General features: G+C 42.4%; 1 protein-coding gene across 1 annotated transcript in view; it reads right to left on the reverse strand.

The window, feature by feature from the left end:
• LOC129820012 (potassium channel subfamily K member 9-like) overlaps positions 1 to 24,851 on the reverse strand; it is a 45,181-nt gene that overhangs the window by 5,881 nt on the left and 14,449 nt on the right. The window lies entirely within an intron of this gene.

The following is a 24,851-nucleotide window of genomic DNA, read 5'->3' on the forward strand; positions in this document are numbered from 1 at the left end:
TTGTTTACAAATTTGACCCAGTGAAAAATCCCCAAAGCATCCTGCTGTCCCTCTGCCAACATGGCTATTGAATAAGAGCTAACCCCCACAGATAGGGCCGGTATTGAATAAGAGCTAACCCCCACAGATAGGGCCGGTATTGAATAAGAGCTAACCTCCACAGATAGGGCCGGTGTTGAATAAGAGCTAACCCCCACAGATAGGGCCGGTATTGAATAAGAGCTAAACCCCACAGATAGGGCTGGTGTTGAATAAGAGCTAACCCCCACAGATAGGGCCGGTATTGAATAAGAGCTAACCCCCACAGATAGGGCCGGTATTGAATAAGAGGGCAGCGCAGAAATGGGTCCAGTCATTCATCTGAGTACGGCCCAGAGATTATAAGGTTATCCAATTTAGTGCAACTTTCCTTTCCAGTCCTGTGAGCTGCAGGGGAGTGTGGGAAACGTAGGAGTTATTGGATGAGGAAGGAGTGGTACAGGAGCCAATAATGCTTTTAGGATAAGTAGACTTCATCTTTGGCCTGTAGGTGCTTACACACACACACACACACAGACACACACACACACACACACAACGGTGCTGTTCTAAATGCAACCTGTGGTGATAACTAAAGAGGAAATAATAGTGTTTTGTTGACCATCCAGATATGGAATATGATTAGATCTAACGCAGAGGTTGGGTAGGCTATACATGCTTTGTTACAGTACAGTACAGTATATGAATGGTTATGAGTATGAAAGGCCATGCTGAGAATACGTTACATTTCTGTAATACATTTCTACTGTATCTGGCTCAGATACTGTATCTAGGCCTAACTCACTGTAACCAAATAACACCCACCATTTTTATACATGGATACAGAAAGAAATGTTTTGACAAAGATGCATTGCTCTCCTATTTTTCACAGACCCATTGTAACCTGAACTAGTCCATTGGCCTTTCTGTTTCTTTACTATTGATTTCATACATTCCCTGATGGGTGTCCACCCACTCAAGCACATGAGGAATTATTATTTTTATAGACTCAGGACTTGATCTATTTGCAGCAAGCAGAGAATCGAATTTGATGTGCATATAAAGTGTGCTCCCGTGACCCTATATGCTTTACCCGTGAAATTCAAGTGTCAAACTTCTTGATGAAAATCAAAGATGGACCATGGGTCAATAGTTGATCTGACTGCATTTGATAAACTCCCACAGCTTCTCTGGACTAGATTGGGTAATTTTGACTTATTTAGCAAACAAATGGAAGGATAAACTGTTTTGAAAATAGATGGTACCCAACATACAGAACCAGTCAAAAGTTTGGACACAGCTACTCATTCAAGGATTTTTCTATATTTTTACTATTTTCTACATTGTATAATAATAGTGAAGACATCAAAACTATGAAATAACACATATGGAATCATGTAGTAAGCAAAAAAGTGTTGAACAAATCAAAATATATTTGAGATTCTTCAACGTAGCCACCCTTTGCCAGCTTTGCACACTCTTGGCATTCTCTCAACCAACTTCATGAGGTAGCATTTCAATTAACAGGTGTGCCTTGTTCATTTGTGGATTTTCTTTCCTTCTTAATGTGTTTGAGCCAATCAGTTTTGTTGTGACAAGGTCAGGGGTATACAGAAGGTAGCCCTATTTGGTAAAAGACCAAGTCCATATTATGGCAAGAACTGCTCAAATAAGCAGAGAGAAATGACAGTCAATATGGAACATTTCAAGAACTTTGAAAGTTTCCTCAAGTGCAGTGTCACCATCAAGCGCTATGGTGACACTGGCTCTCATGAGGACCGCCACAGGAAAGGAAGACCCAGAGTTACCTCTGCTGCAGAGGATAAATTCATTAGCGTTACCAGCCTCAGAAATTGCAGCCCAAATAAATGTTTCACAGGGTTCAAGTAACAGACACATCACAGCATCCACTGTTCAGAGGAGACTGTGTGAATCAGGCCTTCATTGTCACGTCCTGACCATAGAGAGCTGTTAATTCTCTATGTTGGTTGGGGAGTGACAGTGACTAGGGTGGGTCATCTAGGTGATTTATATTTCTATGTTGGCCTGGTATGGTTCCCAATCAGAGGCAGCTGTTTATCGTTGTCTCTAATTGGGGATCATATTTAGGCAACCATTTCCGCTTTGTGGGATCTTGACTATCTTGACTGCGAGCACTATAGTAGCTTCACATTTCGTTTTGCAATTTATTGTTTTGTTTTGCTGTGAGTTTCACTTAGTAATAAAAAGATGTGGAACCCAGATCACGCTGCGCTTTGGTCCAGTTATCATGACGAGCGTGACATTCATGGTCGAATTTCTGCAAAGAAACCACTACTAAAGGACACCAATAAGAAGAAGAGACTTGCTTGGGCCAAGAAAAACAAGCAATGGACTTTAGGCCAGTGGAAATCGGTCCTTTTGGTCTGATGAGTCTAAATGTGAGATATTTGGTTCCAACCGGCGTGTCTTTGTGAGACGCAGAGTAGGTAAACGGATGATCTCTGCATGTGTGGTTCCCACCGTGAAGCATGGAGGAGGAGGTGTGATGGTGTGGAGGTGATTTGCTGGTGACACTGTCAGTGATTTATTTAGAATTCAAGGCACACTTAAACCTCATGGCTACCACAGCATTCTGCAGCAATATGCCATCCCATCTGGTTTCGCTTAGTGGGACTATCATTTGTTTTTCAACAGGACAATGACCCAACACACCTCCAGGCTGTGTAAGGGCTATTTGACCAATAAGGACAGTGATGGAATGCTGCATCAGATGACCCGGCCTCCCCAATCACCCAACCTCAACCCAATTAAGATGGTTTGGGATGAGTTGGACTGCAGAGTGAAGGAAAAGCAGAAAATAAGTGTATGCAGGAACTCCTTCAAGACTGCTGGGAAAGCATTCAAGGTGACTACCTCAGGAAGCTGGTTGAGGGAATGCCAAGAGTGTGCAAAGCTGTCATCAAGGCAAAGGGTGACTACTTTTAAGAATCTAAAATATATTTTGATTTGTTTAACACTTTGTTGGTTACTACATGATTCCATATGTGTTATTTCATAGTGTTGATGTCTTCACTTTTATTCTGCAATGTAGAAAATAGTAAAATATAGAAAAACCCTTGAATGAGTAGGTGTGTCCAAACCTTTGACTGGTACTGTAGATATACACACCCCTTTGCTATGATGCTTCATATTGAGCTCCGGTGCATCCAATTTCTTTTGATCATCCTTGAGATGTCACTACAATTTGATTGGAGTCCAACTGTGGCCAATTCAATTGTTTGGACATGAGAGAAAGAGAGAAACACACCTGTCTATGCTGTATAGTGTCGCACAGTCGACAGTGCATGTCAGAGCAGAAACTATACCATGAAGTCCAAGGAACTGTCTGTAGATCTCCAAGAAATTGTGATGAGGCATATATTTGGGGAAGGGCATAAAACAACTTATAGAGTGTTGAAAGTTTCCAAAAGCACAGTGGTCTCCATCGTTGGGAAATTGACCAAATATGGAACTACCCAGACTCTGCCTTAAGCTGGCCATCCGACCAAACTGATTGACCAGGCAAGAAGGACCTTGGTCATGGAGGTGACCAAGAACCCAATGAGCACTCTGACAGAACTACAGAGTTCCATGGCTGAGATGGGGGAACCTGCCAGAAGGACAACAGTCTCTACAGCACTTCAACAATCCAACGATTTATGGGAGAGTGGCCAGACGGAAGCCACTCCTGAGAAAAAGTCACATGACATCATGCCTTGAGTTTGCAAAAAGGCACGTGAAAGACTCTGAGAGCATAAGGCAAAAGATGGTGTGGTCTGATGAGACAAAAATGTAACTATTTGGCCTGAATGCAAAGCGCTATGTCTGGAGAAAATAAGGCACAGCTCGTCACCATCCCTACTATGAAGCACGGTGGTGGCAGCATCATGCTATGGGGATGCTTTTCAGCGACAGGGACTGGGACACTAGTAAGAATAGAGGGAACAATGAATTAAGCCAAATGGCAATTTTCCTTGATGAGAACCTGCTTCAGAGTGCAAATGACCTTAAACTGGGCGTGCAAAGATTTACGTTCAAAGAGGACAATGAGCTCAAGCATACAACCAAAGCAATGCTGAAATGGCTTCCGAACAAGATTGTGAAAGTCCATGAGTGGCCCAGCCAAAGCCCAGACGTGAGTCCCATTGAAAATCTGTGGAAAGACTGGAAGATTGCTGTTCACCACAGCTCCCCATCTAATTTAACAGAGCTTGAGAAAATCTGCAGGGAAGAATGGGAGAAAATCCCAAATGTGCAAAGTTGATACAGACATAACCAGGTTGACTCAAAGCTGTAATTGCCGCCAAAGGTGCTTCTACAAAGTATTGGCTCGGGTGTGAATACTTATGTAAATTAGATATTTCTGTATAAAAGTTTCAATTAATTTGCAAAAAATTCTAATAACATGGCTTCCCTTTGTCGTTATGGGGTATTGTGTGTAGATGGGTGAGAAATCGTTGATATTTAATCCATTTTGAATTAGTAACAACAATGTGGAATAAGTCAAGGGGTATGAAAACTTTCTGAAGGCACTGTATTTATGATTATGTCTATCGTTCTGCGAGGTGAAAAGTTTAGCACTATGAATGTATCCAGAAATGTTAGGCTGACAAATAATGTAACGGCAGCTATGACAGTGCCCTCATTCATATCTTTATTTATTCATGTTCCTGCCCCAGTCCTCTCAGTGATACAGTAGCCCTGCGGTATTCATAAAATGAATGAACTGCATTATTAACCCAGAGCCTGGTCGACTCACTACATGTTCTGTCTGAACAAATGAAACACAGTTATTCTGTCAGACTGATTCTCATATTCCTCCTCAAAGTTTCTTAAAAGTTTCTACTTCATGTTGGTCGGTAGTGTGTTATAGTACCTCTCTCTCTATTTCGTTTTTGCCCTTTATCTCTCTCTTTCTCTCTCTTCTCTCTCAATCTCTCTCTTGCTCTCATCCTTCTCCCACTGCATTTACATATTTAATGGTTGTGTACAGCTTGACAATGTTTCTCCAAGCAGCCACCAGAGTTGGATAGCTGACTTGAATCTGATGACAGAAAGGTGCAAATCAAAATCTCACATTGTCAGTAGGAATTCGTCTTGCTCCGTTTTGCACCAAATCAATGAACCTCCGCAGCTATATCTATTTCTCAGACAAAGAGATGTCTGAAAGTGCGGTCTGTGTGTGAGCGGAGGGAGAAGTTGAACATCTGCCAACTAGGATTTAGATCAGTTACAGTGTATGGGGGTGTTTTGTTTATGGTGTCTTTATGCTGCTAGTAGAATTGTGATACAGTATGCATTAAAATACAGTTAAGGCCCCAATGACAACACTGATATTGTTTTCTCAAAGTGACCATATTACTCAGATCGACAGCATTTACTTTGAAATCTCTGGCTTCAAAACACAGTGAGAACCACCTCAGCAGCTAGGTGTAATATAAGATGTTACTAGAGACGTCCCGTATACACTCCATCACCTTGCTGTGCTGCTCCCCTTGCCAGTGCTTATTCATCACCTTTAGATGGAGTGATGTCATCATCACCATGTCTGTGTTCTGTTTTTTAATCAGGTTGGGAGAGATAACAACCTCTAAGTGATGAAACTATAAATGGATTTCATGAGACCAAACTGAGAGCCAAAACAAACACAAGTTGTTTGGAATTACCACAGGGAAATTAGATGTTTGGAATTACCACAGGGAAATTAGATGTTTGGAATTACCACAGGGACATAGATGTTTGGAATTACCACAGGGAAATTAGATGTTTGGAATTACCACAGGGAAATTAGATGTTTGGAATTACCACAGGGAAATTAGATGTTTGGAATTACCACAGGGACACTAGATGTTTGTCATTGCCACAGGGACACTAGATGTTTGGCATTGCCACAGAGACACTAGATGTTTGGCATTTCCACAGGGACACTAGATGTTTGGCATTACCACAGGGACATTAGATGTTTGGCATTACCACAGGGACACTAGATGTTTGGCATTGCCACAGGGACACTAGATGTTTGGCATTGCCACAGGGACACTAGATGTTTGGCATTGACACAGGGACACTAGATGTTTGGCATTGCCAAAGGGACACTAGATGTTTGGCATTGCCACAGGGACATTAGATGTTTGGCATTGCCACAGGGACACTAGATGTTTGGCATTGCCACAGGGACATTAGATGTTTGGCATTGCCACGGGGACACTAGATGTTTGGCATTTCCACAGGGACACTAGATGTTTGGCATTGCCACAGGGACATTGGATGTTTGGCATTGCCACGGGGACACTAGATGTTTGGCATTTCCACAGAGACACTAGACGTTTGGCATTGCCACAGGGACACTAGATGTTTGGCATTGCCACAGGGACACTAGATGTTTGTGAGGATGTTCGTAACAAAATTGCTTCATAACATTTCATTGCCTATTGGTAGTGTTTGCTTTTAAATGAAGCATCTCTGGATGGGTTCTTACAGCTATTACATTGTGTACACCTACTAGCAGCAGCAACCAGCTGTCTTCGTTCCCTCTTGCACATTAAACAGCCTAATTAATATTGATTTTAATGTCTGGAATTATTCCTGGGGAGTAATCAGGCGGTAATTAATTACATTGGCAGACAGAAATGACAATGAATGAATGAATAAATCATATTTGATTTGTGGCACTAGTTCAAGAGTGTGTTGAAACTAGCTCAACACCTTCTGTAGCCTATTGTGTAATGGCTGATTTATGCTTGATCCGGCAATGCTGTCCGGAGGCTCCGTATAGAGGCGGAGCCTCCGGAGGCTCCGTTTAGAGCTCCGCACCACATCACCGCGAGCCTCACAAATTTTGAAACAATGCGGAGGGCTTCTTTTATACAGAATATCCCTATACCTCTGCATTGACAAGATTGGTTGATGGTAGGTGAGGGCGGGATGTCCTGTATAAACACAAACTAATTTCCTTGACAACTTCCTTCACAACAGCTCTGCTCAGCTGCTCTGCTCTGCTCCTCGAAGCAGTGTGTGCTTTGCCCTTTCGGAAACAAGGAGCGCAGCCCACTGAGTACCTCTGTCTCCCTCACTCAAATCCACACAGAGTATCTGGCATCAAACCTCACGTCCTCTGTACTCAGTCTCACAGAGAGAGAAGGGATGAGGGCCTAGACACCTTGGTAAGCTGACAGCATGCACTTCTCTAACGTACAGAGTGAGTCTTTAACTAAGACGTTAAGGAACCCACTGACCCCAGAACTGCTGTTACTAATGTCCTTGAAAAGATTCAACCATAATTGGGGAGGGGTTGGACATGTCATTTTTCTGCATTTCTCTCAGTCACACATCAAGTCCTACTACTGGCTAGATGAACAAATAAGACCACTTTATTCTCCTTTCCTCTGTCCCTGCATTTGTTTCTATAATCAAGTTTAATCACATTGTGCAACCATGCTGTTATGTTTTCCTATTGCAGCTGTAAATATCGCTTACAGTAAAATATGATTTCATTTTGCAAGATTGTCCAGAGCAGAGGGATTGTTGTCTTAGTAATGACTTGATGTATACAGTATATACAGTACATCTGTCCTCTCTGAGCTGGCCTGCTAAAGGGACTGTTTGATGTTGGATACCTGCTTGTGTGTTGCAATGTTGGACTGGGGATTGGATACTGTGTTCTATATTAGTGCTAGATTGGATACTTTCTGGACTCTGTAATTTGTTTGTCCTGTTATGACCATATTAGCTGTTGTCAAGAGAACAGACACATTTATTCTGCTGAGCAAAGACCTGTGTGTGTAGATGGGTGCCTGCGTACGTGGGTGTTTGTGTGTGTTGATAGATGTGTAACAGTGATGCACTTGACAATAAAATAGCTGAATAATCCCCTGTGCCTTTACAATTAGCAACTGAATGTGACACTTACAGGACTTCCATAGAAATCAATGCACACTGTGTTGGTCAACTCAAAGCTTTTGATACCTCTTTAATAATCGCAGTATTATCCAACTTGAACATCATGAAACTAATCCTGTATCTTCTCAACTTTCCTCATATGTTTCAAGGCTAGTTAATGAGATTAAAATGCCCAGTATTGCAACACAGTGCTAGACTCCCAACCCATCTCATACTGAGGTCTTGGTGAACCTGCTCTCTCTGTCATTCCTAACCATGCACCTGCAGAGAAGACCTTCAAACACTCCTTCCATGACTCTGGCCAACTCAATGTTAACATAACGGCCCATAATGAAGTATCCTTAAATCTATGTATTTACTGTAGGTACACATTCATTTGTGTGTGTTTGTAGTTCTGGAGAACATGAGAGAGAGGTAGAGAGGAAAGCCAATGGACATTAACTGAAAATAGTATCAATAGCCCTTCATTGCAATCACTGATGCTTGATATGGAAAGTTGAGTATGTGTAGTCTAATGCTTTATGAGCGACGAAGCCTATGCTTGAAAGTATTTGCTTCATAGATGCATCTAGTTTCTCTGATGAAAGTACATAAAACACTATCTTTCATCTAAGATTACAGGAAACTTCCCACGGACACAAGTCTATTTTTATCATTTTGCTAATGCTGAAGCTTCCAACACAGTCTCATACACAGATACCAGTACGCAGGGACGTACACACATGCGCGGGTGCGCGCACACACACACCAGGCTGTTAAGATATATACTATCTGCTGTTCAAACATCAAATTTGATCATATCTGTGTCATTTACGTTATCAGATAACCTTGTCGTCTTCACCCACTCACCTGCTCTACCTTTCTCTGCCATCTCCTGTGAGGCGCACACACACACACACACACACACACACACACACACACACACACACACACACACACACACACACACACACACACACACACACACACACACACACACACACACACACACACACACACACACACACACACACACACACACACACACACACACACGTCTTACTGATAACACAGGGGTTGGGTGGGTTATTATATTACATCGTTAAAGCACATATCCTCTAACAACAACAAGGGATAGGATGTTTTACTCATTTCCACCATCTGAACACATGCTGGGATCAGCAGGTTTTAACGTGTTTAGTCCGAGGCCTGATTAGTTTGTCTTTCTCTTGCTGGGTGTCTGGTGCTCTTAGACTGATGCTAGAAGGCCCACCCTGAGTTACTAAAGAAACACACACACACACACAGGTATACGTTGGGTTTGGAAAATTCAAGGAATTTTCAATACATTTTCTGGTTTTCCATAAATCGTGGTTAGAGAATTGCGAATTTCCTACTTATTCCCTCATGATTCCAGGAATCCTAGACCAAAGTGGAGCTACTGCCATATTGCTTACACATCAACTGCCTCTAAAAGGCGCTACATGGTCAATCCGACGTCTGCATTTACGGTGATACGGCCTCTGCAGAAGTCAGGGCATTCATCATTTTGGAGCTTCGCAGAGCAGCGTAGAGCTGTTGTATAGGAAGTTGTCAAGGAAGTGAGTTTATGTTCAAACGGGACCTCCCGCCCTCACCTACCGTCAACCAATCTTGTCAATGCAAAGCTATACGGAGCCCTCCGCAATGTTAAATCATTGGAGAGGTGCACGGCGATGCGGTACAGAGCTCAATTTGGCCTCCAGAAGCTCCGCAACACAATCCATACACCGCCTCCTAACACATTTTTGGATCAAAGCATAACATGCCTCTAAATTACAAGAAGCTATCAAATAAACCGATACTGAAGGTATTTATGGAAACAGCTCCACAGACAATTAGAATGTTCAGCAATAACATAATTGGGTTTGGTATTGATGCTCACCAACCAGTGTGGTTGAATATTGATGTGGGTGTCAATCATGTAAAGGTCAGTAATTTGTGCTAAAGTCACGGAGGCTTATAAATTATTAGTAGGCAATCTCGACCCAGAATAACATTAAGGATTTTTTGTAATTCTGAGGTGAATTAGGTTTGGATTTCAGAATTCGATGTGAAGCATTTCAGTTCAGAGTTCAGTGAGCATATTCTCTCTCTCTGCCTCTGTCTATCACATTCTCACTCACTTACACACACACACACACACACACACACACACACACACACACACTCCTACACACACTCACTCATTCACAGAGTGCCTGCCTCCCACCTACACACTCATTCTAAAACTCAAAGGCAGGCAGTGCAGAGACTTTAAAACCGGTGTAATGTGTGCTCTCCATCTGGTCTTGGTCAGTACCAGTGCTGCAGCATTCTGTATGTTTTGCAGTTGACCAATGGCTTTCTTGGGTAGACCAGACAGGAGAGCATTACAGTAGTCAAGCCTACTTGTAATAAAATCATGAGGATGAGCCTCTCTGTATAAGCCTGAGCGAGGAACAGTGAATTTGGTGAAGTTGTTATTTTTCAATAGAAGCTGGAAAGTATAAAATAGTATATTTTACATACAGAAGCTTTTTGTAGTGGATATTTTTGCTCACACACATGGTCTAATTCTACGCTACTGGTTACATGTCTCAACATTACCTCACACTTCTGTCTGTTGTGGCACTGTTCACATAGGGCTATTTATAGTTCAGCTTTTTACACGGTGACACACACAGGCAGTGCCATTCCCTGCTGTGACCTGCAGGGAGAGCTGTGAGCACAGTGTTGATCAACTCCGGGGTATATTTGACTTTCCAAGCTGTGAAAATCCACTGTACTGCAGCCCTCCCGTGAGTGTGTGTGTGTGTGTGTGTGCTCTATTACTACTGTGGCTCTATTTGTTTTTCCAGCCCCTAGGGACACACTGTTTAGTATCACAGACACAAGACACCACTTGTAGAGCACAGCATGCTCTAAACTGCCAGAGCAGTCCTGGTAGAGCTGATTTCACTGTGCCCTGCCCACCACCATGTCTCTGGGGAGGGCACCTATTGTGGTGCGCCAGTCTGCTTTTACAAGGCAAACTACTGCTTCTTAATGAACAGAATGATAAGCTAATTAGGTTGGTGCTTCCATTTGTCTGTGGAAATATCATTGTTGCGTATCTCACTCCCTGAGAGTGGGTTCAGAGCCAGGGATCAGCCATTATTGACAGTGACCCTGGAGCAATTAGAGTTAAGGGCCTTGCCCAATGGCACGTCTGCAGATTTTCCACCTAGTTGGCTTGGGGATTTGAACCAGTTACTGGCCCAATGCACCTAACCACTAGGCTACCTTCCATCCAAGAGACAGGACATGGATAACTCAGTTATTCTTCCCACTGAGTGTGAAGAACACAATGCCCCCCCAGGAAATGGACTCTACAAGGTGTGAAAGCGTTCCACAGGGATGCTGGTCCATGTTGACTCCTATGCTTCCCACAGTTGTGTCAAGTTGGCTGAATGTCCTTTGGGTGGTGGACCATTCTTGAAACACACGGGAAATCCAGCAGTTCTTGACACACTTAAACCGGTGCGCCTGGCACCTACTACCATACCCCGTTCAAAGGCATATACAGTGGGGCAAAAAAGTATTTAGTCAGCCACCAATTGTGCAAGTTCTCCCACTTAAAAAGATGAGAGAGGCCTGTAATTTTCATCATAGGTACACTTCAACTATGACAGACAAAATGAGAAAAGAAAATCCAGAAAATCACATTGTAGAAGCACTGAGGTGGTCCGGGGGCACAGAGCAGAACCGGAGGTGCAGCGTGGTGTAGGACTGGGAGTGCAGTGCGGGGATGGGCCGAGGCCTGGACCTAATGGGCTAAATGTCACGGCTCCTAACGCAGCAGCATCTACGGGCCAGGCTACCTCCATCCATCCCCCAGATCAGACTGCTGTGGAAAGATTTGTAATATTCTAGTTCAGAGAAAGTTCTGTGGAAACATGTTTGGTCAGTAACTATATGATGAAAATGAATATCCAATCCAACCAGTGACTTTGGTGCAACAACCGCAAAACACCTTCTAAATCGTCATACTGTGGTGTGATTGGGCTCTTTTTTAACTTATTATTAATTTGATATCTATTTTCTAAAAGTAATATATATGAGCAGGACAATAACCTACAACACAAGGCCAAATCTACACTGGAGTTGCTTACTGTACCAAGAAGACAGTGAATGTCCTGAGTGGCCTGGTTACAGTTTTACAGTCGCAGTGCTTGAAAAATTAGGGAAAGACTTGAACATTGCTGTCTAGCCATGGTCCCCAACATCTTGAAGAATTTTGTAAGGAATAGTGGTCAAATATCGCGCATTCCGGGTGTACACATCTCTTATAGACTCACCCAAACAGACTCAGTAACAGTAATTGATGGCAAAGGTGATTCTAACATGTATTGACTCAGAGTTGAATACTTATGCAATGACTATATTTTAGTTATTACATTTTTATTCATATTATTATATATTTTTTTCCCACTTTGACAGAGTATTTTGTGTAGATTGTTGACAAAATATTTATATCCCATTTTGTCACCATAAAATGTGAATAAATCTGAATAATTATGCAAGGCACTATATATCAAACCTTATATGTTTTAAGGCGATATGCAATATTTAAAGTGCATAAATCAATATTTAAAATATAACTGCTTCATTTTTATGCATTATTAATATTGGTACCCCTTTACCACCAGTATTTTTTATGAGTACAGTTGAATAAGAACACGTCTATGTATTTAATGGCATTTGATATGTTCATTTTTTAACATGGTTTCAAGGCTAGGATTGTTAGAGAATAAGGTTAATTCATTAAATAAAAAAAACTCTCAAAATGGCTACTTTCTGATGTTGTTCCTACTTGTTGTTCATATATCTCAGTAGTGGCCCAGACACTTTCATTTGGATGGAGTATTTCAGGAGTTAAGGGAACAGAAGTGCCCTAACACAAGTTAAAGGGTACACTTGTTTTCCCCAACACCTGCAGAGTTCAAGTGTTTAATCACTGTCTCTAACCACAGAGAACCCAAGACAACAGAGGTTAATTGGATGGAAAGGAATCCTGCAATATTACATGTAAAAAGTACAAGTAACTCCGCACACAGGTACTCTACATACATCTTGATTTCAGGAGAAAACGTCTGCACAAGCAGTAGCCATTTTGCTACACTTTCTTCACAATCTCCATTTCACAGACAGTGAGATAGCGAACTATATCTGCTGTAAACTCAGCACAAAGAGTGAAACAGAGGAGGAGCTCTCCTTTGGTAATAGATGTTCCATGCAAGCTGCTCTTTGAAAATGGGGGCGATGCTTGAATGAATAGAACATGAAACATGAGTTTGATGAGACGCGCAACACGCTGTGTAGCACACTGCAAGTTTCAAGAACATCCTCACCGTGTGAACATTAGACTGAAGGCTCTTATTAAGACCAGGGGCCTTATCCACAAAGTGTTTCAGACTAGAAAATTGGTGGTAAGTGCTGAGAATAGAGACATTTTACTCCTACTCTTATGGGTAAAAATAAAAGCTATGGAGGAAGCCTTTTTAGTCATAGGAGTCCCACCTAGTCGACGGATATTTAGGACACCTCATGAGTTGAGTTACCAGCAGATGTCTTGATAATAGAAAATGTATGTCAATGGTTCCTGTTCTACAGGCAATTGCTTTGGAGTTGTTGAAAGAATGTTTTGATATTTCTATATGATCAACCCATAAATAAGCTAGACCGACATACTTTTGAAAATGATTTCACATGAGCCCTATTTCACATGATATGCCTACTGTAACGGTTGTCGTCGGTGGAAGGAGAGGACCAAAGCGCAGCGTGGTTAGTGTTCATCTTATTTAATAAATCCAAAACTGAACACTTCAAATAAAAAAACAAACAAAGTGAAAACCGAAACAGTTCTATCTGGTGCAGACACACAAAGACTGAAAATAACCACCCACAAAACCCAACAGAAAACAGGCTACCTAAATATGGTTCCCAATCAGGAACAACGATTGACAGCTGCCTCTGATTGAGAACCATATCAGGCCAAACACAGAAATAGAAAATCATAGAAAAACTAACATAGACAACCCACCCAACTCACGCCCTGACCATACTAAAACAAAAGACAAAACAAAGGAACTAAAGTCAGAACGTGACACCTACATACGTATAACCACATAAGCTAATAAATTATGCATTTTTTCTTTGGATTATTTAATTTACCTACGTCACGTTGTTTCAACTAATCCCTTCGGAGCGCAATAACACGTAATACAATATGCCTAAAGTAAAGGCATCTAGGGCCTATGTTAACTTTGATTGTGTTCGGTGAAAATGGTTGACCTTTCAAACATGTTATGCAACATTATCGGCAAGTGATTTGATGCCAACTGTGCCAAAGCCGTTTAAAAATACCTGATATATGTTATGCACAGCAACATATTAGCAAAGACTTAAGAGTAGGCAAAGTGATCAGTCGAATTCTATCAAACGTTTTACCATTGCAACATTTGACAGTCACAGTCACCGAGGTTGTCTGAAACGTGCACAGCTGGTGATGCCTCATCACAATTGGTTATTCCCAATCATTTACAACAATGTCAAAGATCATTACTATTTTTCCTTTGCGGTACCTCAAACTGTACCTATTACCAGCTTAGAAACTGTTATGAGTTGATTTTACTCTTGGCTCAGACTTTGTCTTGGCAGTGTCATATCATCCTAAAACCTACTCTGAGCTGGGAGTTTGTTTTTGTCTTAACAGGTTTTAACAGGATTCCTAGCACCTGAGTCGCTTTGTGGATACGGGTCCAGGAGTTTCTGGGAAAATTCTAGTCCTCAAAGTAATCAATAACGTCTAAACAAACTGACCAAACAATCACTGTCAAGACCACACGCAGACACACAGTGTCACGATCGTGTGGCGGATTGACGGACCAAAATGCAGCAGTTGGAAAATAAGCCATCTTCTTTTATTAACACCACGAAGATGAACACGACACAAAACTCTAACAAAACGACCGTGAAGCTACAAACGTTGTGCACATACATACAGGCTACAAACGTTCTACATAGACAATTACCCACAACCAATGAGAGCCTATGGCTACCCTAAATAAGGCTCCCAATCAGAGACAACCGAAATCAGCTGTCTCTAATTGGGAACTCATTCAGGTAACCATAGACTCTCCTAGACAACTAAACATACATAGACAACACTAGAAACATGTACTCCACACAAACCCATATACTACACACAACCCCTTTACCATAAACAACACCCAAAACCAACAAAACATAAACATTCCCCATGTCACACCCTGACCTAACTAAAATAATAAAGAAAACAAAGAATACTAAGGCCAGGGCGTGACATAACCCCCCCCTTGAGGCGCGAACTCCGGGCGCACCATACACAGTCTAGGGGAGGGTCTGGGTGGGCTTCCCTCCACGGTGGCGGCTCCGGCTCTGGTCGTGGTCCCCACTTCACCATAGTCCCTAACCACCTCCTTAGCTTCTTCAAAATGACCCCTCTCCACATTAACCCCATTGCATTAAGGGGCAGTTCTGGACTAAGGGGCAGCTCCGGACTAAGGGGCAGTACCAGGGTAAGGGGCAATACCAGGGTAAGGGGCAGTACCAGGGTCAGGGGCAGTACCAGGGTAAGGGGCAGCACCAGGATAAGGGGCAGCACCAGGATAAGGGGCAGCTCCGGACTGAAGAATGGCAGCTCCGGACTGAGGGACTGCAGCTCCGGACTGAGGGACTGCAGCTCCGAACTGAGGGATGGCCCATGGCTGGCTGACGGATCTGGCTGCTCATGGCTAGCTGACGGATCTGGCTGCTCATGGCTAGCTGACGGATCTGGCTGCTCATGGCTAGCTGACGGATCTGGCTGCTCATGGCTAGCTGACGGATTTGGCTGCTCATGGCTAGCTGACGGATCTGGCTGCTCATGGCTAGCTGACGGATCTGGCTGCTCATGGCTAGCTGACGGATCTGGCTGCTCATGGCTAGCTGACGGATCTGGCTGCTCATGGCTAGCTGACGGATCTGGCTGCTCATGGCTAGCTGACGGATCTGGCTGCTCATGGCTAGCTGACTGATCTGGCTGCTCATGGCTAGCTGACTGATCTGGCTGCTCCTGTCTGGTTGGCGGCTCTGGCAGATCCTGTCTGGTTGGCGGCTCTGACAGATCCTGTCTGGTTGGCGGCTCTGGCAGATCCTGTCTGGTTGGCGGCTCTGGCAGATCCTGTCTGACGGACGGCTCTAGCGGCTCCTGTCTGGCTGGCGGCTCTAGCGGCTCCTGTCTGGCGGACGGCTCAGTAGGCTTCATGACATCCGGCTCAATACTCAATCTAGCCCTGCCAGTGCGGGGAGGTGGAATAACCCGCACCGGGCTATGCACACGTACAGGAGACACTGTGCGCTCTACTGCGTAACACGGTGTCTGCCCGTACTCTCGCTCTCCACGGTAATTACAGGGAGTAGGCGCAGGTTTCCTACCTGACTTCGCCACTCTCCCTTTAAGCCCCCCCCAAAGAAATTTTTTGGGTTTTCCCACAGGCTTCCTACCGCTTCGTCGTGCTGCCTCCATTCGCCGGTATCCCTCCTCGCACTGCGCCAGAGAATCCCAGGCGGGCTCCGGCACTCTCCCTGGGTTGATCGCCCACCTGTCGATCTCCTCCCACGTAGTGTAACCCAGATCCTTTGTAGGTTCCTTTTCCTGCCTCCGAGCTAGCTCCTCATATCGCCGCCTCTCTGCTTTCGCTGCCTCCAGCTCAGCTTTGGGGCGGTTATATTCTCCTGGTACCTCCCGGTCTAAAATTTCCTCCCATGTCCATAAATCCTTGTATTGCTCCTGTTGCCGCTGGTCATGCCGCTTGGTCCTATGGTGGGTAATTCTGTCACGATCGTGTGGCGGATTGACGGACCAAAATGCAGCAGTTGGAAAATAAGCCATCTTCTTTTATTAACACCACGAAGATGAACACGACACAAAACTCTAACAAAACGACCGTGAAGCTACAAACGTTGTGCACATACATACAGGCTACAAACGTTCTACATAGACAATTACCCACAACCAATGAGAGCCTATGGCTACCCTAAATAAGGCTCCCAATCAGAGACAACCGAAATCAGCTGTCTCTAATTGGGAACTCATTCAGGTAACCATAGACTCTCCTAGACAACTAAACATACATAGACAACACTAGAAACATGTACTCCACACAAACCCATATACTATACACAACCCCTTTACCATAAACAACACCCAAAACCAACAAAACATAAACATTCCCCATGTCACACCCTGACCTAACTAAAATAATAAAGAAAACAAAGAATACTAAGGCCAGGGCGTGACACACAGACCTCGCCCCACCAAAAAAATCACTATCAAGACCACAACCTCATGGGCAGAACCACACACACACACATACACATACACAGATAGAGCACCACCAAACAACAATCACTGTCAAGACCACACTACCCCATTGACAGAAGTCCTCTCCAAACAACCCTTGTCAACAGTGGTTGGAGATGAAAAGCCACTGAGACACACACGCCCTTCCACGTACGCACACACACAGTACACACACCCCAAACAATCCCTTTCAATGTTATGGTCCGGCTCATGTGGCTGTAGGAGATGACAGCTAAGGAGGGAGGGTGGGACAGAGTGCAGCTGGGAAGTGCCTTTGGCTACCGAGAGCTGTCAATCACGCTGGCAGCAGACAGAAAAGTCAGCGTGTTCACTGTCATCATTCTCCACACTAGATGATGTCATCACGCTGGCAGACTGATGAGATACAGAGGCGGAAATGGCTCCCTACTCCTCATTATGCTTTCAACCAAGGCCCACAGGGAATAAGGTGCTTTACACAATATAATGTTAGGAATAGGGTGTGTTAAACAATATAATGTTAGGAATAGGGTGTGTTAAACAATATAATGTTAGGAATAGGGTGTGTTATACAATATAATGTTAGGAATAGGGTGTGTTATACAATATAATGTTAGGAATAGGGTGTTTTAAACAATATAATCATAGGAATAGGGTGTGTTAAACAATATAATGTTAGGAATAGGGTGTGTTATACAATATAATGCTAGGAATAGGGTGTGTTACACAATATAATGTTAGGAATAGGGTGTGTTATACAATATAATGCTAGGAATAGGGTGTGATACACAATATCATGTTAGGAATAGGGTGTGTTATACAATATAATGCTAGGAATAGGGTGTGTTCACAATATAATGTTAAGAATAGGGTGTGTTAAACAATATAATGTTAGGAGTAGGGTGTGTTAAACAATATAATGTTAGGAATAGGGTGTGTTATACAATATAATGCTAGGAATAGGGTGTGTTACACAATATAATGCTATGAATAGGGTGTGTTACACAATACAATGCTAGGAATAGGGTGTGTTACACAATATAATGCTAGGAATAGGGTACCATTTCAGACGCAGTCAGAGAATCAGCTGGTGTGATGTCGCTCCACCAGTCATACCTATGATACATCACCTCTCTGCTGTATAAATGAATAGCGTATGGCATGTAGAGACATATGGCCAGGGTAAACACATGACATGCTATTTGACATGATGCCTGACAGGGATGAGGCTTAGAGCTGGGAATCCTACTGGTCTTATTAAGGAATCTGTAAACGTTTACACTCTGCATGATGCCTTCACACATACCTCCCTACACACACACACACACACACACACACACACACACACACACACACACACAGACAGACAGACACACTTTATAATACCCACCAAACGCAGCATTAAATTATTCATATACACTCTTGATTGGAAACCCACCCACAGCTACTACTGTCACCACATTCCGTGAATGAGATGTGTATGTATATACAGTCGTATGAAAAAGTTTGGGCACCCCTGACAATTTCCATGATTTCCATTTATAAATAATTGTGTGTTTGGATCAGCAATTTCATTTTGATCTATCAAATAACGGATGGACACAGTAATATTTCAGTAGTGAAATTAGGTTTATTGGATTAACAGAAAATGTGCAATATGCATCAAAACAAAATTAGACAGGTGCATAAATTTGGGCACTGTCACGTTCTGACCTTAGTTCCTTTGTTATGTCTTTATTTTCGTTTGGTCAGGGCGTGAGTTGGGGTGGGCATTCTATGTTGTTTTTTCTATGTTTTGTTCTGTGTGTTATATTTCTATGTGTTTGGCCTAGTATGGTTCTCAATCAGAGGCAGGTGTCAATCGTTGTCTCTGATTGAGAATCATACTTAGGTAGCCTGTTTTCCCACAACCCATGGGTAGTTGTTTTCCGTTTTAGTGTTTTCACCATTCGGGACTGTTTTGGTTTTCATTTTTATTCTCTTGTTCTTTTTGTATTCGTTCTCATGAAAAGTAATTATGGATACGTACCACGCTGCATTTTGGTCCTCCTCTCCTTCCACCAACGAGAATCGTTACAGGCACCCGAATAGAAAAATCACATCAATATTTAGTAGAGCCTCATTTTGCTAAAATAAAAGCCTCTAGATGCTTCCCATAGCCTCTAATGAGTGTCTGGATTCTGGATGAAGGTATTTTGGACCATTCCTCCTTACAAAACATCTCCAGTTCAGTTAGGTTTGATGGTTGCCGAGCATGGACAGCCCGCTTCAAATATGCGTTTGAATACCTCAAGCGACTCTGTTTGTGGCGTGTGTGCAGAAAAGGCGTCTTCCGCATCACTCTCCCATACAGCTTCTCCTTGTGCAAAGTGTGCTGAATTGTTGAACGATGCACAGTGACACCATCTGCAGCAAGATGATGTTGTAGGTCTTTGGAGGTGGTCTGTGGGCTGTTTTTGACCGTTCTCACCATCCTTCGCCTTTGCCTCCGATATTTTACTTGGCCTGCCACTTCTGGCCTTAACAAGAACTGTGCCTGTGGTTTTCCATTTCCTCACTATGTTCCTCGCAGTGGACACTGACAGCTTAAATCTCTGCGATAGCTTTTTGTAGCCTTCCTCTAAACCATAATGTTGAACAATCTTTGTTTTCAGGTCATTTGAGAGTTGTTTTGAGGCCCCATGTTGCCACTCTTCAGAGGAGATTCAAAGAGAACAACAACTTGCAATTGGCCACCTTAAATACCTTTTCTCATGATTGGATGCACTTGTCTATGAAGTTCAAGGCTTAATGAGCTCACCAAACCAATTGTGTGTTCCAATTATTCAGTGCTAAGTAGTTACAGGTATTCAAATCAACAGAATGACAAGGGTGCCCACATTTTTGCATAGCCTATTTTTCACATCTGATTTAATTTCATACAACTTAATATTGCTACACTAAAAATCTTTGTCTGGACAATACCCCAGTACTCAGCTTTTATTAGAAAATGAATGGAATGCCACTGTAATTGGCCACCTTGCAATTGGCCACCTTAAATACCTTTTCTCATTATTGGATGCACTCACAGTGGCATGCCATTCATTTTCTAATAAAAGCTGAGTACTGGGGTATTGTCATTTTCTGTGACGACAGAGTCAATTATTATGCAGCCTCAGAGGGGTGCCCAAACTTTTTCATACCACTGTATTGTGTTAGGAGACATAGAGACCTGGGCTTTTTATAAGAGGACTTCTTTACAATACTGAGGTCTACTCCACATAGCCACACTCTTAGAAAAAAAGGTGCTATCTAGAACCTTAAAGGGTTCTTTGGCTGTCCCCATTGGAGAACCCTTTGAAAAACCCTTTTTGGTTTCAGGTAGAATGCCTTTTCCATCCAAAGAACCCTTTTGGAACCCTTCTTTCTAAGAGTGTAGTTAAGTGACAGTGAATCAGGCTGTGCTGAACTGCACCTCATTGACAGTGCTTAACCCCTGTCTTTTGCAGCGACTGTACACAGAACATGATTGGTGCTCAGACTTCAATAGGTCCAGTAGTTGTTGTTATGGTAGAAAGGCGTGGGCAGTGTTTGTATTGGAGAATCTAACTAGTCGTGACACACAAAAGCAGCACAGCGCTTCGAGAGCTTATTCCTGGCTCCCATAAAAGCTATTGTTCTGAGAGCAATAAGAATATCAGTGCACCTGTCCTATACTCAGGCGTACGCTTGCACACACACACAAACACACACACACAAACACACACACAAGGCAAAGGGAGTTTTTTCATCTCACATAGTCATCAGATCTTAAAAGATGTCGATCTATATACACCGTTTTCACATTTAGCTGTATTCCAGTAAGATAGAAACAGCTTTTTGAAATTTGATTTAGCAGCGCCATTTTGTTGCTATGTATTTCAGTGAATTAATTGTAAAATGTCTGTAACACTAATACATTTTTTACCATGCCTTTTGAAGAAGAGAGTGCTTTGTGACTAACGGTCTGTGTCTGTCATGTTTCACCAGTTACCCCATTACTCATGAAACCAATTCAAATGAATGATTTAATCAAAGGACAGAAATCACTACAGAGAAAAGCTCTACAACTGTTTTCCCACCACAGGGTCCATATTGGCCCTGGTGGAAGTAGTGCAGTAACTAGAGAATAGAGTGTCATTTGGGACGAAGCCTATAATAACATGTTACATCACAGCCTCTGTAGTAACCTGTGCTTGATCCATCACTGTACTGTCTCTGTCTCTGTCTCTGTACATAACACTCAGCGTGTCAGACCCCAACATTGAGTTTCTGCAAGACATAGGATTTTTCAAATCCGTGTCTCTTGCACACCGCAAGACTGTGTTAGCCTGTAGAACTAAACGCTTATCTTGTGCAGCTAAGGCAAGGCCTTAGGTCTCAGGTAAACTACACTGAACAAAAATATAAACACAACATGTAAAGTGTTGGTCCCATGTTTAATGAGCTGAAATAAAAGATCCCAGAAATCCATTTACCTGAGACGTGTGGCATATCAAGAAGCTGATTAAACAGCATGATCATTCCACAGGTGCACTTTGTGCTGGGGACAATAAAAGGCCACTCTAAAATGTGCCGTTTTGTCACACAATGCAAAGCCCCCGATGTCTCAAGTTATGAAGGAGTGTGCAATTTTCATGCTGACTGCAGGAATGTCTACCAGAGCTGTTGCCAGATAATTGAATGTTCATTACTCTACCATAAATGACCTCCAACGTCGTTTTAGAGAATTTAGCAGCCCGTCCAGCCGGCCTCACAACCGCAGACCACTTGTATGGTGTTGTGTGGGCGAGCAGTTTGCTGATGTCAATGTTGTGAACAGATTGCCCCATGGTGGCGGTGGGGTTATGGTATGGGCAGGCATAAGCTACGGACAACGAACACAATTGCATTTTATCAATGACAATTTGAATGTGATGAGATCCTGAGATCCATTGTCGTGCCATTCATCCGCCGCCGTCACCTCATGTTTCAGCATAATAATGCACGGCACCCATGTTTTGTACACAATTCCTGGAAGCTGAAAATGTCCCAGTTCTTCCATTGCCTGCATACTCACCAGACAAGTACCCCATTGAGCATGTTTAGGATGCTCTAGCAACTTCTCACAGTCATTGAAGAGGAGTGGGACCACATTCCACAGGCCACAATCAACAGCCTGATCAACTCTATGTGAAGGAGATGTGTCGCGCTGCATGAAGCAAGTGGTGGTCACACCAGATACTGACTGGTTTTCTGATCAACTCCCCTACCTTTTTTTAATGTACAGTATCTGTGGCCAACAGATGCATATCTCTATTCCCAGTCATGTGAAATCCATAGATTGGGGCCTCCTGAATTTATTTCAATTGACTGATTTCCTTATATGAAATGTAACTCAGTAAAATCTTCAAAATTGTTTTCATGTTGCGTTTGTATTTTTGTTCAGTATAGTTACGTGAGTGTGGTTCGCCATCTGAACCTCATCCATTACCAAAGCCCCTTTGTCTTTCTTTACACACTGATGCACAGAGTCAAGAAACGTCTTCACTTTCCGAGCAATTAGTCAGAGAAATGAGAGGAACCAACCCCCGGGCCAATCTGGACACAGTGGAAACGTGAGTTAGAACTGCAAACAGAACAGAATTACCACCACGACATGTCATGCAGTGTCTCCACGGCAACAGCCACGTCGCTACAGTTGTTCGCGCATGTGCTCATCTCCCCTCCTAAATCAGGACGATCACACGCTACTTATAGATTACAAGCAGTTGGCAGTGTTGGTGATGATGATGATGATGACGATGAGGATTTGATTTGAAAATCTCACTATAGTCAAATTCAGGAAATAATTCTACAGTTTTGGTTTCTTTTTACACACAACAAGCACAGCCAAAATGTTTACTGAAGTCTGTAGTTGTTCTCTCTTGTATGACTTCTCAAAATCATTATGACAGTTCTGTGTCCAGACTTGTGGATATCGACTTTTTTAGTTCACACATGCTGTGCAGGCACAGTTACAAAAACACCCACAAATCTAGTTGTTTCAACTCATTATAATTAAGTAACTGGTTCCACAGCCTTTTTTTTGTTCACTCAAATATACGGTCAAAGTGTTTCCTGAACTTAACATTTTTAGTTGGTTCCAACTTGAGAAAATGTAGGAAACAATTCTGTCCACTTAAAATAATTTATTTTCTCAATTTGTCTTACTGTATATGTTCATTCAATCCCAATTTTTATTTTTGGTATCTTAACTAAAAAAAGGCTGCGTACTGTATCTAGTTACACAAACAGATTGTAACATACAATGTTTGACACACATTGTACATGTTCATTTATACAGTAATTATTATTCAACATGTCCTCACCTGGGATTTGAACTCACAACCTCTTGTTTCATGAGATTCTTAACTTCCTGCTACACCACCATGTCTGTGTCAAATACCAGTTCATCTGACTATTCTCTCATCATTGATTTGATTTACTTATTTAATCAATTTGAGGTTTTTCTGTATAGTTGTCTAATGTTGGTGGGGCATATTTCTTTGTTTTAATGTTACTCCTTAATCACTATGATAAATAAAATAGTTTTTCTTGAGTGTACTTTTAACATAGCAGAGGTATACTTTGAAGTGCAAAGTGTAGCAATACCATTGAAATCAGTTATTGACACAGACATAGTTGTGTAGCAGGAAGATTGAAATGCTGTGAACCCAGAGGTTGTGAGTTCAAATCCCAGGAGCTGACATGTTGAATACTAATTAATGTATAAATAAACATGAATGTGCACAATGTAATCATGTATGTTGAATACGTTGTACGTTGAAAGCACTGTGTTTGAAACTAGTTCCACAGCCTCCTTTTTGGGAAAACGCCAAAAATAATAATTTCTATTTGAATTGAGAAAACAATTTTTCTAAAGTTTACTTAATTTTTGTCTACGTTTCCTCATGTTGGAGCTAAGGTTGGGCCGACTAAAAATGTTACATTCAGGTAACACTTTGACCGAAAAGTTGAGTAAACAAAAAAAAAGGCTGTGGAATCAGGTACTTAATAATATTTATTTTAAACTATTGTTTTTACACACACACACACACACACACACACACACACACACACACACACACACACACACACACACACACACACACACACACACACACACACACACACACACACACACACACACACACACGCGGTTCATTCTGCCCTTCTGATGTCTGTCTATCCAGCTAGCACTAACAACTACAGCCAATATTATCAGCCTATGGATACAGTATTATCAGCCTTGTGTACATAACGTGTACCGTTCGTAACGTGTACCCCTCACATGGCAAGCCGTTAGTGTCAAGTCAAGTGACTCATCCTCCTGCGGAATGTTTTGATGGGGGAAAAATGGTTAGGCAAAACTGCTACGCTGTGGCCACATAAACTCTTTATTCATATGGAACGTGTCTCTTACAGTGTAATCATAATGTAATAACTACAATATCATTTCCATAACTATCCA

Source organism: Salvelinus fontinalis, chromosome 22 (genome assembly GCF_029448725.1).
Source record: "Salvelinus fontinalis isolate EN_2023a chromosome 22, ASM2944872v1, whole genome shotgun sequence".
NCBI classification, from domain to species: domain Eukaryota; kingdom Metazoa; phylum Chordata; class Actinopteri; order Salmoniformes; family Salmonidae; genus Salvelinus; species Salvelinus fontinalis.